The 15,288-nt window shown below is 38.1% G+C and overlaps 1 protein-coding gene across 2 annotated transcripts in view; it reads right to left on the minus strand.

The window, feature by feature from the left end:
- Positions 1 to 15,288, minus strand: part of RYK (receptor like tyrosine kinase) — a 90,698-nt gene that overhangs the window by 74,478 nt on the left and 932 nt on the right. The gene's annotated exons all lie outside the window — the stretch shown is intronic.

The raw sequence follows: 15,288 nt of genomic DNA on the forward strand, positions 1-15,288 counted from the left end.
CACTCCCCCTGCTTGTGTTCCCTCTCTCACTGGCTGTCTCTATCTCTGTCAAATAAATAAATAAAATCTTTAAAAAAAAAAAAAAGCAAACAGAAATAGGAAGTGTTAGCAAAGATGTGGAGAACTGAAACTTTAATACATTGCTGGTGGAAATGCAAAATGGTTCATCTCACAAACTGTGAGAAACAGTTTGGTGGTTCCTCAGGCTGGCTCAGTGAGTACAGCATGCAACTCTTGATCTCAGGGTTGTGAGTTCAAGATCCATGCTGGGCACAGAGCTTACTCAAAAAAAAAAAAAAAAAAAAAAGGTTAAACATAGAACTACCATATAGCCCACAATACCACTTCTAGGTATATATCCAAAATTGAAGACACTTAGTGAAGTACATTTATACATGTTCATAGCAGCATTATTCATAATAGTAAAAATGTGAAAACAGCCCAAATGTCCATCAACAGATAAATGGATAAATGAATTTTGATATCTACATAGAATGGAATATTATTCAGGCACAGAAAGGAATGAAGTACTGATACATGCTATAATGTGGATGAACCTCCAAAACATTATGCTAAATAAAAGAAGCCAGACACAAAAATCTCACATTGTATGATTCCATTTATACGAAATATCCAGAATAAATAAATCCATAGAGAGAGAATGCAAACTGGTGGTTCCCAGGGGCTACAGGGAGGTGAAGAAGAAGAGTGCTTAATGAGTCAGGAGTTTTTACTTTGGAGTAATAGAAATGTTTTGGAATAAGAAATGGTGGTTGCACAACGTAGTACATGTACTAAATGTCACTGAATTGTTCACTTTTAAATGGTTAGTTTTACGTTATATGAATTTCACTTCAACAAATTATTATTTTTAAAAAAGAAAAGAGAAAGAGCTGGCCTCTGCCCCCATAAATGGGGAGGGAGTATAATAAAATTGGCTTTCAGTGCCTAGAAAGAAATATGAGGAAACTATCACTTAAAAGAGAAAATCAGGTCTCAGTTAAGCTGAAGAGATAAAGAGATTATGAAAAGAGTCAGAGAGGACCTCAAAACCAAACTGTAACCCTGCAAGATAAAGTGAAAGGGCCAGCAGAAAAGAGAACAGAGCAGGCAAAGTAGAGTGGGTGGAGGGATACAGGGGGCTCTGCTGGCAGGTGGACAGAAGCAAGAGTGGACAGCCATAGACTGAAGAGACAGCATTTTGTTATTTGAATAAGTATAATTTTTCTGTTCTAACAAAGAACGAAAAACATTTCAGTTGTTCGATTACAATAACCAGACTTAAATTTTTCACTGCCAATTCCAGCAAAGTAGGAATGTTGCTCTTATTAGAAATTATGACATTTGGGGCGCCTGGGTGGCACAGCGGTTAAGCGTCTGCCTTCGGCTCAGGGCGTGATCCCAGCGTTATGGGATCGAGCCCCACATCAGGCTCCTCCGCTATGAGCCTGCTTCTTCCTCTCCCACTCCCCCTGCTTGTGTTCCCTCTCTCGCTGGCTGTCTCTATCGCTGTTGAATAAATAAATAAAATCTTTAAAAAAAAAAAGAAATTATGACATTTGTTCATAATTTTAAAGCAACCCAAATTCTAAGCCAAGATACCAAAGTTGTTCCCCAAAACTCAACTCTCATCAAGAAAATTTTATTTTTCCCTATATAACCTTAAGTCCAAACTTTTTTTTTTTTTTTTAAGATTTGTCAAAGAGAGATAGAGCACAAGCAGGGGGAGTGGCAGGCAGAGGGAGAAGCAGGCGCCCCGCTGAGCAAGGAGCCCAATGCCGGACTCCATCCCAGGACCCTGGAATCATGACCTGAGCCAAAGGCAGACGCTTAACCGACTGAGCCACCCAGGCATCCCTTAAGTCCAAACTTTAATTCAAGGTCTGTGTCCTATGTGATCTGGCCTGTCTAGCTCAAGTTCAAATAATTCAATAGTTCAAAAAATTTTCCAAATGATTTTAAAAGTTAACTACTGGTTTCTCAAGGCCACAACAACAGCTGAATAGTGCCAATGAGGAAACCACCTCCCTTTATAAAAAGAGCTACCTTTAATAGCACTTAGCAAAATACATTCCAGGGAGCTGTTCACGCATCCGTCTTTCATATTACCCTGTATACCTCACAAGCAGGGCTGGGGTCTTAGAATATTTGTAGCTATTCAAATGTTAGATGCATGAATGGCAGCCTGTTGATAAAAATCAACTACATCAAAGATGAATCTTAAGGGAAATGGTATTTTAAAGAAAAACGTCAGGAATCACTTAAGGCAGGAAAACAAAAGTGATGTCACGGAAACAGAATTAAAGCAGAGATTTTACAAGTAAGTAACTGAATGAACTTTGGCAATCAATTATTTAACCACTTTCTCTAGGCATCAATTTTCTCAACTATAAAACAAGAGAGTTAAACCAGATGATGTTAATGTCCCTCCCCAGCCACAAATATCTATTATTCTATGATATCATCTATGATTTCCAAATGTCAGCCAAACCTCTATTATATTCTATGATATCATCCAGTTTCTAAATGCTAGTCAAAACTTAAGTAAAAAATTTATTTAGTCAAGATAATCTGAGTACAGTGTAGTACATGAGCCAGAGGAAAAAAAGCCAACATCACTTACTATGTATAAAACCACTAAATACTCTGTATTTTAATCAATGCTAAAAGAAAATAAATAAGGCGATCTTATTTCAAATATTCCAGGTTTATGGAAACTAATAAGCTGAAATAGACACAATAAAATAATTTGTCCATCAGGATCTAATAAATCTAGCTATAGTCAAATTATAACTAAGAAAATTAGCTGAGACCTAATATTTAAGTACATCATAAGAAAAGGAATTTACAAATATTAAGACTATAGGAAAGGGGCATCCTTTCCTCATAATTATAAAAGAAAAAGTACATAAATCTTCAATCTCTGTAACTGTTTAAACCATAATCTTACAGATTAAACAAGATTTTTCATGTAATCCTCTACCAATTCGCCATTTTCCTCCAGTCTTTCTCCTACAACCTTAAGCATCTCCATAGAACTCAATTGAGAGCATATACATGTACACACAGACAGTATAAAAAGAATAAAACTGAGCTTTGAAGAGAAAAACGGTATGCCTGTCAATAGAAGACAATAATAAATATGCCCCCTTCCTCCACTCCCTTCCTCCAGGCGGCCTCGTCTCCTGCCTAAAACTGGCCTCCTCGAAGGAAAGGCAAGCAGGGACACCCTCTTGGTCCCTGAGAGGTATAGCTAAGGAGTCAACTTCAAGGGAGGAAATCCTGGTCCTCCCAAGGAAAAGCAAGGCATCTACAATCACAGAGCATCTTTCCTTACTTTGCCACTTCAGGAAGAAAACATGATAATGTGGTCAAAATCAATAGTTTACTTAAAAACAATCCACTGAAGTGGCTATTTGTTGCCACTGATTTAACAGATCAGGAGGCTACAGGGTGCAAAGATCCATTTACTGAGCATCTCTCCTCCCCTATCCTCCAGAGATTACATTTCAGAAAGTAGCTTTCAATGTAATTCCATGATCTCTGAAAATGGAAGCCCAAAGCTATCCATCATAAATACTGTCTTAGGTTTATCTCTCTAGTACCTGTGATGATATCACCTGTGTGGAATCAAAGGTAGAGTAAGGTCACTTTTGATTTCAAATGGATGACTCAAATGGTGACTGTCACCTCCCCCATCTGAAAATACTATATAGTAGATGGATAAGAAATTGTAAAGAGAGCTAGACACTAAAATAGAAGATGAAGGAACAGGACTTGGGGTCTAATCAACATATTTGTCACCTTAAAAAAATCCATAAAAGAATGTCCCCAATGATGTGCTTTGTGCCACAACTGCAGAGATGATAAAAGTGCTTCCCAAATCCTATTCAAGGAAAACAAGTGACAAAAACAACCCATATCTCCAGCACTAGAGCATAACACATGAAGCATGCCCTGTCATACTGCTATAATGTTCGAGTATCTGGTCAAAAGATACTCTGGAAAATAATTTGTCATTGGCTCCTGTCCTGTTCGAAAAAGAAAATAATCTGCCCAGCTCAAACACGCATTGCAGGTACAGCTCTGTAACAGAGAGGGAATAAATTACGATTTGACGTGATCATCATTCAACTTACTTCATAGCCAACTCCTAATAGGAGCATGGTCTCTGAACTCAGTCAGCCATGGAGGCCATTAATAACTTAGAGCTGACTCTTATGTCCAGGGGCTCAGCACAATGGAGAACTCTCAAACATCACTTCTCCCTGCCAGCAACTTGCATTGCGAAGTGCTAACGTGAAGTCCAGTTCCAAAGCCAAATGAATTCTCTTCTCAGGCAAGTCACTTAGCTCTCTGCTAGAAGTCAGTTCCATGAAGGCAGGGATATTCATCTCTTTTAGTAAAATATTATCTAATTATTAAAATATATTAATCCCTTAAAATAAGGCCTAGTAAACATTCAGTAAATAATTGTTTGGAGCGTGAGTTTTAAGTGTTGCTAATAAAGACAATCAATCAACCAGGTTAATATCTAAGTGACCTCTCTTTCAAACATTCTGTGATTTTAGTTTTCATCGAAAACCATGCAAATCTCCCACCAATAACTAAAACAAATTGTTTTGAGGATTATGTAGCATTTTCACATACATTATACCAACAGTGGTAACAGACATCCTGTTGTAGTTGAAAAGCATCTCATCTTATATATGAAGAAACCAACACTCACATTAATTAAACACATATGAATAAGGTGAAATTAAAACTCAAAAATGCAGAATTCAGTACTGTGCCACATCACATTATCTGCTATATTCCCACATTTGTGTACATGTGCATGCGCACATATACAAACCGTAAAACTTTTTTCTTTAAATTGGACTAAATTCTCTCCTTTGACAACTAATGTGTTAGAAAAGATGCAAACAATTATAAAGATAATCCTTGACTATTTCCACTTCTAGACAAGATAGAATAATAGGACCAGACTCTCTTGTCTGAGATAGCCAAGAACCATACAAGAGAGTTCAGAAAGACAAAGACAGCTAGAGTATGCAAGATGAAGTACCACAGAGGAGAAAGCAGCACTGAAAACTTCCAAGATCTGCAGACGGTTGCCCTCCAGTCTTTGGCTAACTACTGATCAGAGGATGGATAAGGAAGCTGCACAAGGACAGAGAAAGGATAAAATGTACAATCCTACTTATATAGGATCTGGAATATCGCCTATTCCCACTAGCGAGACTGGAAAACCTCACGATTCACACAGGTCGCCAGAGAAAGTACACAAAGGGGTCTTAACTCAGTAGTGGGGAAAAATTAGCCCTACACTGAGCATTGCTCCTGTCCTAACAAGTCCAAAAAACAAGATCAGAAGGATCAAACTGCTGCCAAGTAACTTAACTGAATCCCAGAACAAAACCTAAGAATATTAATAGGAATACAAAAATATTCAGCACCTACCAGAGTAAAATTCACAATGCTTGTCGTTTGCTCATGAACCAGGCATGCCCCCCCCCACGAAAAAAGGGAAAATAAATAAATAAGTGATAAATAATTGAAACCAATCCAGAAATGGCACAGATGTTAGACTTAGTAGACGAGAACATGAGACTTAGTAGACAAGAACATTTATTTTTTTTTTTTTAAAGATTTTATTTATTTATGTGACAGAGAGACAGTCAGCGAGAGAGGGAACACAGCAGGGGAGTGAGAGAGGAAGAAGCAGGCTCCCAGCGGAGGAGCCTGATGTGGGGCTCGATCCGGGAACGCCGGGATCACGCCCTGACCGAAGGCAGACGCTTTAACGACTGAGCCACCCAGGCGCCCCTAGACAAGAACATTTAAACAACTACTGTAACTGTATTTCCCATGGTCAAAAGTTAAGCAGAGACATGGAAGATACAAAAAGACACAAATCAATTTTTTAGAGGTGAAAACTACAATGCATATGATGAAAAAATGCACTGGATAGAATTAACAGTAGCTTAAAGCATTTCAGAAGAAAAGATGAGAAATTGCACTTCTCAGGTCTTAATAATTGGAAAAAGGCTTTTGCCAGAATCTCTCTTGAATACTTTCCATCTTTCAACTGCCCGGCAGACCAACAGCCTGCTGGGAGTTGCTAGTCAAGCCTTGGGGTGGCCTTAGTGCAGTATATGGGAAAGACAGAATGTGATGGGTATAGTGATATTGATTTGTTTGTACAGAGTGCAGAGCTATGGAAGCCAAGATGGAGGACACCTTACCCAGAGAGAGGGGTACAAGGAACAGAGATGGGAAAATTAGGCAACCTCAAAGAAAATAAGGTATTAAAAACTAATTTATTTAAACTACCATTCATAAATATAAGTAAGCCCAGCCCAACTCCCTTCTTGGATAATAACTCAGCAGGCAATGGGAAATGATAAAGAGAATGATGACTCCCATATGGCATAAGATAGTGAATCTCCCCTACAAGAAGTATGACTTATTTATTCATTGAAGTTTTACTGAACATCTACTACATGCCAGGTATTGTTTTTAAGTGCTGGGGATATAGAGTGGAACGGTACAAAAGGTCTTTACTCAAACAGAACTAACTTTCGTATAGGGGGAGACAAAAACAACAAAAGTATCACATGCTTAAAATAAAACAGGGTGATAAGAACAGAGTGGCACTGGGGGGTCAACCCTAGGAAGGCAAGGCTTTCTGAGGCAGTGACATTTTAAGTTGAGATCTGTAAGTCTCCAGTCCTGTAAAGATCTGGGGAAAGTATGTGAGACAAAGCAACCATCAAATGCAGACCCTAGGATGAGAAAGAGCTTGGCAACAGAGGAGCTAAACACATGGGAGGTGAAGAAGGATAAAAGAGGAAAGAGGTGGCAGGCAAGAGTCTCCATATAAACATTTATCTGTACATCAGAAAGATTTGAACAGCATAGATACTTGATATTTATGAACTGTTAATTTCTTAGGTGTGATAAGTTATTATAAATTTTTAGGTCCCTATCTTTTAGAGATACATACGAAAAAGTTTTTACAAAATTATGTGTCTGAGTTTGCCTCAAATAATCCAAGTGGGGAATCAGGACAGTGAGGGCAAAAGAGTAGATTGGGGAGTGGAGAGATATAAACACCCCCCCCCAAAAAAAGGCCATTAGTTGATAATTATTGAAGCTGGATGATGGCTACACATAGGTTCATTATATTATTCTATTTCTGAATGTTTGAACTTTTCCATAATAAATACATTTTTAAAAGCAAACTTATTTAAAATAAATCGGAATTTTGGGGGGATGGTAAACTTATTCTGTATGATACGATGGTGGATACATGACACTATACATCTGTCAAAACTCATATAACACAATTAAGTGATCCTTAATGTATACAAATCTTTAAAAATTCAGGTAGGAGGTCAGGGAATACCAGGATGAAATACAGAAGGTAATATGCCCCCTTCCAGACCAGCTTTTGTGGGACACAAGATGCAACTATAAGGTTTCATCAGAGGTCCCTACAAAGCCCCCAAAGTCTAAGTCAGCACAGTACACAAAACTTAATATGGTTGGATAGCCATGCCTTTGTCTAGGGAAGGGCCAGAAGACTTTCACAAAATAAGGTTGAGAACAACTGATATTTCTTTTACTAGCAACTTCCCAGGTGATAAATGAGTTACTATGGCTTATAAACCTAATGGTAATATCTCACTGCCATCATTCGCTTTCCTTGCAAGGACATTACTACACAGCATTACCACAAGCAAATAATAAATATCACCAGTGAATTTTACAACTCTGAAAGAGAGTTGTGAGAGGTATCTCCCCCACCCCCTAAAAAAAGGAAAGGTGGCAATCCTTTTACAATACCATATTTCATTTAATCTAAACTGCACCATTATTTTTCGTGCCACTAAGAAAGATAAAAAAGAACTGTCAATTAACTGATGACTCACCATTGGTTGTAAAGTGGTTTCAATTTCAGAGATGTTCAAAGGTGGGAAAACTGTACATCTTATAATCAATGAAACATGGCATTCAAAAGTTCATGAGTTGGGCCCCATCTCTGATCTCCTAAATAAATTGCTCAGGATAGGTTCAGGAATCCATATTTTGTTTAAAGCCCCTCAGATTATTCCGGTTAAAGACTAAGTAAACGGTTAACCTTCAGAGGCTGCACAGAGAAAAAAGTATGCACTCTGGAGTCACAAAGCCCCAGACATTTCCGTGACCTCCCGTGAATTCTGTAATTTCCCAGAGCCTCAGCTTTATCTATTAAAAAAAAAAAAATGTCAATGCCACCTACTTTATATGGTTGATATAACAAAAAAAGAACACATGTGAAGTACTTAGCATATAGCAAGAGGTATACTAAAACACACATATTTATATAAAAACATATTTATTTATAAATAAGACATAACATACTTATCTCATATACAAGCATGAGACCTATGAAATTACTTTTCAGAAATATTCTACCACTCAGCAGTAACACTTGCACAGTAAAAAGAACCGTTCACTAAGTATTTATTAGGTAACTCAGCAATATACACACACTTGTTTTGGCACATCATATCTTAAGAGGTCCCACATAAATGAAAGTTGTTTAATAACATTTTAATCAGAAAATACTGTACTTGATCTGCACCAACAAGGATGACACAAAAAAAGCACTTTTAAGTGTAATATAATTTCAGAGTACCTAAATGCTTTGTTTCATGTCCGAGTTTTTGTTTTATTTTGTTTTTTGTTTTGTTATGTATAGCTGGCAAGTTTTTTCACAACACTGGCATAATGCATTAAAACCACAAAAGTAATGCTATGAAACTTCACAATTCAGGATGCTCAAAAAAAAATACCCTCAGATTTCATTTGTTTCTAAAGTGACCCTTAAAATCCAAACAGTATTTTAGGCAGCACCTTCAGAACTGACTAGTCAACTCAGGATGTGACTCATAGTGGACAGGTTTAGCCATAATTGGACAGAGTTCTCCCACACGTGGAGCATGAGGAAGGGAAAAAAAAACTCAAAACCCACAATTGCACAATGCCTCAGCCTTGCTCTCCCAATGAAGAACACATGGATTCAAATTAATGCTGCATCAATGCCACCACCCCACCCAAAATGCCCAGGGTTAAGAGTCTGCTCAGGGTGCTAACCAACTCCACCAGCAAGCACCCCACACCTCTCAGATTATGCCAGACACATCAGCAGGGAGGACACTCTCACTGCCCTCCCCCCCAAGCGCTTGACCTGAGAGTTAAGAGGAAGGAGAGGTGCTGGGAGGAGAGGAACACATGGCTCATCTTATTTTCCTTTCCCTCAACCACCTCCCAAATGGAGAGAGTCCCTCAGTTCAGCACCCCAAATCTGAAACCCTGGAGTCCTCTCTGACTCCTCTCTTTAACTGTCAAGTCTCCTCCACTAAGTCTTTTCCAAACTCCCTGCACAGTCCTCACAAATCCATCCCACTCCTTCAACTACCCTAGTTGATCCCTCTTACCAGCACAAGCTGACTCTGTCCCATTTCCCAAATCCACCTTGTCTTTCTCCAAGCCCCTTTCCACTGGGGCCAAAAGTCATCTTTTCTGTAACCCAGTCCTGTTCGTGCACTCTCCTTTCCTAAATTCTTCAACAGCTCCTCATTACCTACGAGATGAAATTAAATTCCTAATTCAATCTCAACCTACCTCCCAGCTTTATATTCTGCCACTCCGTGGCTTTGCCAATTTTTCTCATTTTATCCACATTAGATTTTTCCTACTTCCTGATTTCACACCCATCTACTTCTGTACATCTATAGCTTTTTCATGCTGTTTTCTCACCTGGCAAGAACTGTTCCTCTTTTCTGCCCATCAAACTCCTCCTCAAGATGGGGCTCAAATGTCTCCATTCCTGGAACACTTTCCCTAAACTCTCTAAGGCTCTCTCCCCTTCCCCCTTCTACAGTCAAGAGTAATCACTCCTACAGTAACTTAGTCATATCAACAGTATGACTCTTATCTCAGTGTAACGGTCCTCAATATAATGGTTAGTCTCCCCTCCGAAATTCTCAGTTCCTCAAAAAAAGGAATTTAATAATTTTGAGTCATCATTTTCTACCACAGTATATGGTACTTGGTTGGGCTTCAAAAATTTTTATTAAACTGGTCTGGGGAGCATTGATCTCAACTTATATTTAACTGATTTTAAATAAGATGTGAACAATGCTTAACTCTTCCAGAGGGTATTTACTTTAACAGAATAGCAAGTTACCCAAAGTGAATTTCTAATTGGTGGGAGGCAGAATCTATTCTCAGAAGACCTCTGACCCTTACAGAGTCCCTATCACTACCACCACTGCTGCCATAACCTGTTCATACAATAGCCCTCACCCCTCAGCATTTTGCTAGGAGCAAACTCCTAGCACTGCCCCAGCCACATAATAGTTTCACAAGTCCTGGATTTCCAGGGAACTTAATTCTATTAGAATTATGATTAGGATAACAGAATTATGTATTATTATCTAATACAATTAGAAAGAGAACACGGGAGGATGCAGATAATAGTCAAGAGCACAAACATGTGGTAGCAGGCTTTCAGATTCTACTTCTTGAGTGTTTTTGGTTAATCACAGCTCCTCCAGAGCTGACAAAGAGGCAAGATGGATTCTGGATTCAAGCAAGACCGAATCAAGACTGGACCTTTTACTCACTGCCCAAAGGACCCTAAATCAAAGTCCTCATCAGTAAAAATGGGGAAATGAGTGTCTACAATGCAGCCTGTTAAGAAGAGTAAATGAGAACAATGAAACTGGGCTTGGGGACACAGCGATGCCACATGCAGAGTAAAAGCTCCTGAGGCTTTTCGAGTTTCTGTACAGGCAGACTTCCATCAGGACTATATGCCCCACAACCAAGGAACTGCCCAAGTCTGTTTTCTTATCCTATAAAATGGAAATAACAGTGTATACTTGAAACAGGAATTACCTTTGTGCATGTCAGCATCATTCTAAAAAGTGGCAACTACTACTCTTCTAAATATTATTACAAAAAAAAACAAAAAAACCTGTTACACATCAACAGCTCTTCAATAGTCAAAGCCCAACCTTAACTGTCATTTACATATTCTGGAATGACCACTGGCCTTTATCCCCATTTCAACCTGAACTCCTCTGAATGATACTAATGAAATCACAAAGACATTAAACCACAAAGAAACAGAAAGGGAAAGAAGACAACAACACGACATACATTTCGATAAACTTTTCCAAGAGGGGAGCCAGATGAAGAAGTGGTCACTGTTCCTCAGGACCCCTGAGGCACCAAAGACCAGCCTGAGGCTCAGGCTTGACAAAGGGGGAAACTTTAAAAGGGGTGGGCCCCCAGATCCAGCAGGAGACCCTAAGTTTTTCTGAAGAAACTGAACCACAGGGGCAGGAGAACTGTAAAGAGAAGTCAAAGTCTACAGCTTGAACGGTGGCCTTTATCCCCATTCCATCCCACCTCAACCAGATAACCCAAACCCAGGCAGTCAGTGTATTACCAAACACATCAGAGGCAGGCTATTTGACGGTCTTCTCTGCAGACACTGACTGTTCTCAAAGAAGATGTGAAGGTGCTGCTATGTGGAGTGGATGTGCAATGAAAACTCTACCTGTACTTCAAAGGAAGTCACTAGACCACCAGCACACATTCTCTCCTAATCAACCTTCCAGCATCTTACTCTTAATTGTGGACAGCCAAGGATGACCAGGTGTTTGTGATCTAAACAACCATAAAAAGTACCCTGAAATGAACAAGCACACTGGAGGAAGCAGAAGAAATATTAAAAACATTAAACATATGGAAAAAATGAAAAATACATATACAAATACATCAAAGATAATATATTTATGAAGAATAAAATGGAAACAGAAAATGAAATTAAATGAAATGAAAACAGAGAACAAAAAGAGCTTCTGAAACTTAAAAACATCATTAAAATTTTTAAAATAAAAGTTTAGAAGACAAAATTGAGAAGATTCCCACCCACACACACTTTCCACCTCCACAAACAAAGATATAAACAAGAGGCAACATAAATTAAGAGTATCTGAAGATCAATTCCAGGAGATTCAATAATCAAACCAATAGATGTCTCAGAAAGAAAAATAAAAACAAAGGGTAGGAAATTATCAAAGTAACAGACATTTTTGAAAACTGAAGAATATGAGTCTTAGATCCAAAGGGCCTACTAAAACGAGAGCCAACAGGTGAACAAAGGACCCACACAAAAGCTTATATAATTTCATAATGCCAGGGGATGCCTGGGTGGCTCAGTCAGTTAAGCGTCTGCCTTCAGCTCAGGTCATAATCTCAGAATCGCGGGATTGAGCCTTGTTGGGCTCTCTGCTGAGCAGGGAGTCTGCTTCTCCCTCTCCCTCTGGGATCTCCCTCTCTCTCTCAAATAACTAACTAAATAAATAAATAAATAAAACCTTTTAAAAAATAAATTTCAGAATGCCAGAGAAAAAGACCCTGAGCTTCAATAAAAACAGAAAAATAAAAACAAAAATCAGATGGCTTTGAATTTTTTCATCAGAAAGCCTTACATCCAGAAACAGTGTGAAAATGCCATCAAAATTATGGGGAAAAAATATTTTTTTTTTCAGCCTACTATTCTAAATGTAGCCAAACCATCTATAAAGGACCTATAAATCACCTATAAAGCATCTAGGGTAGACACCTTAAGACATACAAGGCCTCAAATAATTTATCTCCTATGCATCCCTTCTTAGGAAGCTACTGAGGATACCCTTTAGCAGAACGAAGCAAACCAAGAAAAAGAAAACAAGTGATCCAGGAAACAGGCTCTAAGGCAGGAGAGAAGGGAACAGAAATCACAAGAAAAACAATCCTACTGTTAGACTGGAACAAGAGGATGGAAGGCTCCCAACCAGGGAGTCTCTAAGAGGAAACCAAGTAGAACTGAGAGATGATTTGTGCTACCTGGAAAAAAATATCAAAAGGCACTGAACATATTTTTCTTGGGGTATCTGAGGAATGCAGTCATAGATATATGAAAAAAAAAAATCAAAAAGTTGAAGGCAATTATTTGCTCTAGGGAAAACATAAAAATATAGAAAAAAAGCCATAATCTGGCATCACTATTTAACTCAGAAGTGAGCAATAAATATATATGCAATAATGTAAATACTGATTATTGGTTTTACCAAAAATTGTTATTTAGCTGTACCGAGGAACTGGGGCAGAGAACAGGGCAAGTGCTCAATTATGATACTAGGAAACTAAATGTTTATTCTATTAATTTCAAAATATGCAAGTAAAGAACAGGAAAATAAATAAACAAATAGAACAAGTATGAGATGGTAGCTTCCACTGGAAAGTAGGACCTGAAGGATAAAAAGGCGAAGGGTAGGACACTGCTGTGTTTTATGTTAAGCCTTTTAGCACTATTTGATTTTTAAACTGTGACTTTTAAACATATTAATTGGATTGAAACAACAACTTACTCTCATAACAAAGGCAATTAGTTCAATTTATAAAGTTGTCACTATCAAGTTCACTTTTAAGTTTCTTACTTGGAATTCCAAACTCATTGTCTTACAAATATTATAAAATGATGATTAGTTTCCCAAGTCAGCTTTCAGAGGCATTTAACCCATAATGATACAAAAATATACCACGAACTATTATTTCAAGTAGTCTTAAACACCATAAGACTTTCTGTGAGAAACTGCAGTCTGAGAACTCAAGATGCCTGGTACACATCTGAGTCTTACCCACTCGTTCTTCCCCACCCAGAAGCAGCCAAGGAATGAATACTTTAAAGGTAGAGTGGATGAGGGAGATGAACCTAGATCTGGCAAAGAGAGTCAAAATGTAACAGGTCAATTCTATTTGCATTAGAAAAAATACCACTGGAGGTCCCTCTTGCCCCAGAGGTTGATGATCAGTAGAGGGATCCTCCCTCCCAGCCTCCCAATGGGCATAAAGCTGGAGGCTCATCAGTCAGGGGACAAATACATATACATTATTTCAAGTATTAATTAGCAATGACTTTTTTCCCACCATGCCATAACGAAACTTCTATATAAATGATATCTTTATTAAATTTAATAAAACTTCGTCGCCTATGTCAACACTATGTTTAATTTTTTTTAATGATTATAAATTGTGTGACCTTGAAAAGGTTAAAGCCTCAATTTCTTCAATTCTAAAATGGGAGTAATGGTATCTATTTAACTGGGTCACAAGAAAATTAGAGGAAATGATGTGTGTAAAACATGTAGGGGCCGGTAAGTGGCAGGCACTCAATCACTGTCAGCCTCTGGTTGTTCCCTATCCCCTACCCCCACCTGGCTGGTTTCTAACATGTACTCTTACATGTAAACAAAGTCACAAATTATACGCAAGCTTTTAACCAAAAAACCTTTAAAAACCATACAGAATGCATTAATATTTTAAAAATAATTATGTGATATGAGTCCATTTGTAAGCTTTCATTATTTTTCCTAAACCTTAGTCTTATGCTCCAAGTACTAACCTAATTGGCAGTTTTAATTAATCTCAACTAAATTTAGCTAATTCAACTAGACCAAAAAGAGGATTAAGAAGGACAGGACATTACAAAAACACAGCATTCTTGTTTGATTAAAGACTACAAACCCATATATGTAACAATGTCTAAACAGACTGCTAAAAGCAATACCGTTTCAACATTGAGTCCACTTCAAGAAAGTCTTACAAATTTAAAAAAATAAAAATAAAACTGATAGATAATGGATGATTAAAAAAATAATTCCCCCCTATCACTCAGATATACCACAAACCTGAGATTAAATAAAGAGGGGGGAAATGTTATTTTGTGCCACAATACACAAAAGAAAGTCTAACACACAAAGAATGTCTAGGCATCCTTAACTACCAAAGACTTCCCATTTGGGGCCATTTTTATCAAACCTTCCTCTAAGGGCTCATTTCCAGAATCCACAGTCTCAGCACAAAAACACCATTATTTTTCAAATTAATTCCCCAAACGACAAAGCTAATTAGGTGGAACAGAACTGACCCAAAGCTAAGTTCTCCTTTTCCTACAAGGTATTCAGAGTAAAAGAGTGGCCCTGAAATACAGATCAGTCCACAGTCCAACACATCCAAGACAAGAACCAAAATGATACTGAAGAAGCTAACAGGTCTGCTACCCAGAGATTCACTCCCCATTTAAAAATATGCTTAAACGTCACAAGATTTGGAGGCTGCCACGAACATGCAGTGCTCTTCTAACCTCTCCCTCCCCCCCCCCACCTCATTTTTAAAAAG

This window comes from Ursus americanus, chromosome 20 (genome assembly GCF_024610735.1).
Source record: "Ursus americanus isolate L20-20 chromosome 20, mUrsAme1.1.p, whole genome shotgun sequence".
Taxonomy (NCBI): domain Eukaryota; kingdom Metazoa; phylum Chordata; class Mammalia; order Carnivora; family Ursidae; genus Ursus; species Ursus americanus.